The sequence below is a fragment of the Cebus imitator genome, unplaced genomic scaffold, assembly GCF_001604975.1.
Source record: "Cebus imitator isolate Cc_AM_T3 unplaced genomic scaffold, Cebus_imitator-1.0 Scaffold447, whole genome shotgun sequence".
In the NCBI taxonomy this organism is placed as follows: domain Eukaryota; kingdom Metazoa; phylum Chordata; class Mammalia; order Primates; family Cebidae; genus Cebus; species Cebus imitator.
Window position 1 is genome coordinate 1,529,769 of NW_016107762.1, and position 3,289 is coordinate 1,533,057.

A 3,289-nucleotide genomic window follows, 5' to 3' on the forward strand; every position below is an offset into this window, starting at 1 on the left:
TGGTCAATTTGGCTGTTGATACTTGTGCATGCTTCGCGAAGTTCTCGTGTTGTGTTTTTCAGCTCCATCAATTCACTTATATTCCTTTCTATTTTGTCCATTCTCGTTAGCATTTCGTCAAATCTTTTTTCCAGTTTCTTAGTTTCTTTGCATTGGGTTAGAACGTGTTCTTTTAATTCACAGAAGTTGCTTACTACCCACCTTCTGAAGTCTGATTCTGTCATTCATCACACTTGTTCTCCATCCAACCTTGTTCCCTTGCTAGTGAGGAGTTGTGATCCCTATAGGAGGAGAGGTGTTCTGGTTTCGGGTGTTTTCATCCTTTTTGCGCTGGTTTCTTCCCATCTTTATGGATTTATCCACCTGTCGTCTTTGTAGTTGCTGGCTTTCAGATTGGGTCTCTGAGTGGATGTTCTGTTTGTTGATGATAAGGTTATTTCTGTTTCTTAGTTTTCCTTCTAACAGGCTGGTGCCTCTGCTGTATGTCTGCTGAGGTCCACTGCAGGCCCTGCTTGCCTGAGGATCACCTGCAGCAGCTGTAGAACAGTAAGGGTTGTTACCAGTTTTCTTCTTCTGCTATCTTTTTCCCAGAAGGATACCTGCCAAGTGTCAGTCTGATCTCTCCTTTATGAGGTGGCTCTTTGGATATACAGGGGTCAGGGAGCTGCTTGAGGAGATGGTCTCTTCTTTATAGGAGCTCAGATGCTGAGCTGTGAGCTCCGTTGTTAATTCAGAGCTGCTGGGCAGGTACCTTTAGCTCTGCTGCGGCAGAACTCATAAACTGCTTTTTGTTCCCAGGTGCTCTGTCCCAGGGATTTAGGGCTTTATTTATGAGTTTCCATTATGCTGCTGCCTTCTTTTTTTTTCCTTCAGAGCTGCCCTGCCCAGCAAGGAGGCAGCCTAGTCACTGTCTACCTATAGAGGCTTTGCTGAGCTGCTGTGGGCTCCGCCCAGCTGCGGAATGAACTTCCCTGCAGTCCTGTTTATATGGGTATAGTTAGAACTGCCTCGGCAATGGTGGCCTGCCTCTGTTATGGCAGACTCTCTCTGTAGTAGTGGGTTGCCTTGCCAACGGTAGGCTGCCTCAGCCATGGCCGGTTGCCTTGGCAATGGCGGGCTGCCTCAGCATTGGCTGACTACCTCCGTAGTGGTGGGCTGCCTGGGTAATGGCATACACCCCTCCCCCACAGAGCTGGACCTTCCTGGATTCAGCTGCGCTTGCTGTGAAACTCTCAATCCATAGAGTTTCTGATTGCTGTTCTTTTGTGGGGGTGGGACCAGCCGAGCCTGATCACCTGGCTCCCTGCCTCAGAGCCTTTTTTTTTTAAGTTGGTGTTCCAGTCACCTGTTGAAGAGGCACCGGGATCTGTGTATTTTCCCGTGCGGCAACTCTCTGCGCTGGCTTAAACAGCGGCACTAAGATTCGTGGCGCTTTTTTTGCCCTGGAATCTACTATCCTGGTTCCCTGTTCAGTCCCCTTTTTAAACAGATGAATGGGCGACTTCCCGTGGCTCCAATCACCAGCCAAAAGGGCACCCGGACCAGTATATTTTGTACGGAGAACTGCTGCGCCGGGGTGCTGACAAACCAGCCACGTGGGGCAAAGCAGCAGTGCGGGGCAAAGCAGCGGCGCCATCCGACACAGCCACACTGGCCAAAACAGCCGTGCTGGCAACCCGTGGGGCTTCTCCGCCTGGGAATTTCCTAGTCTGTGGGCAATAAAAATGCGGTGTCAACTCACCCTCTGCGCTTTCACTGGGAGCTGCAATCCTGAGCTGTTCCTAAACGGCCATCTTGGATCCACCCCCATCTTGGATCCACCCCCCTTTTTAATAATTAATTTTTATTTTTATTTCAATGTTTTTGAAGATACAGGTGAATTTTGGTTACATGGATAAATTCTTTTTTTAATTTTTATTTTAAGTTCAGGAGTACAACTGCAGGTTTTTTATATAGATAGGCCAACTTGTGTCATGGGAATTGGTTGTACAGATTATTTCATCATCCAGGTGGTAAGCCTAGTACCCGTTAGTTATTTTTCCTGACACTGTCCCTCCTCCCAGTCTCCACCCTCTGAATGGCCCCAGTATATGTTGTTCCCCTCTATGTGTCCCTATGTTCTCATCATTTACCTCCCACTTACAAGTGAGAATATATGATATTTGGTTTCCTGTTCTTACATTAGTGTGCTGAGGATAATGGCTTACAGCTCCACCCATAACCCTACAAAGGACATGATCTCATTCTTTATATCACTACATAGTATTCCATGGTATAGAGGTACCACATTTTCTTTATCCAGTCTATCACTGATGGGCATTTAGGTTGATTCCATGTGAGTAGTGCTGCAGTGAACATACAGGTGCAGGTGTCTTTATAACAGAATGATTTATTACTGGATAAGTTATTTAGTGGTGATTCTGAAATTTTGGTGTGCCCATCATCCAATCAGTGTACACTGAACCCAATATGTAGTCTTTTATCCCTCACCCTCTTCAACCTTCCCACTGAGTCCCCAAAGTTCATTATATAATTCCTATGCCTTTGCATCCTCTAGCTTAGCTCCTACTTATACGTGAGAACATATGATCTTTGGTTTCCCATTCCTGAGTTACTTCACTTAGAATAATGGCCTCAAGCACCACCTGAGTTGCTGCAAAAGACATTACTTCATTCCTTGTTATGGCTGAGTAGTGTTTCATGGTGTATATATACCACATTTTAAAAAATCTACTTGGTTAATGTGCACTTAAGTTGGTTCCATATCTTTGTAATTGTGAACTGTACTGGTATAAACATGCATGCACATGTGTCTTTTTCATATAATGACTTCTTTTCCTTTTATTAGATACTCAGTAGTGGGATTGCTGGATTGAATGTCAGTTCTACCTTTAGTTCTTTAAGGAATCTACATACTGTTTTTCCATAGTGATTATATACTAACTTACATTTCCACCATAAGTGTAAAAGTGTTCCCCTTTCACCACAACTATGCCAACATCTTTTGTTTTTTGACTTTTTTTATTGCATTTTAGGTTTTGGGGTACATGTGAAGAACATGTAAGATTGTTGCATAGGTACACACATGGCAGTGTGATTTGCTGCCTTCCTCCCCTTCACCTATATCTGGCTATACTTACAGGACTAAGGTGATATCTCATTGTGGTTTTAATTTGTATTTCCTTGATAATTAGTGATGTTGAGCATTTTTTCATGTTTGTTGGCTGTTTGTATATCTTCTTTGGAGAATTTGGTATTCATGTTATTTGCCCACTTTTTGATGGGAGTA

General features: G+C 44.1%; 1 protein-coding gene across 1 annotated transcript in view; it reads right to left on the reverse strand.

Annotated features, from left to right (window-relative positions):
* Nucleotides 1-3,289, reverse strand: part of CUNH4orf17 (chromosome unknown C4orf17 homolog) — a 40,851-nt gene that overhangs the window by 36,051 nt on the left and 1,511 nt on the right. The window lies entirely within an intron of this gene.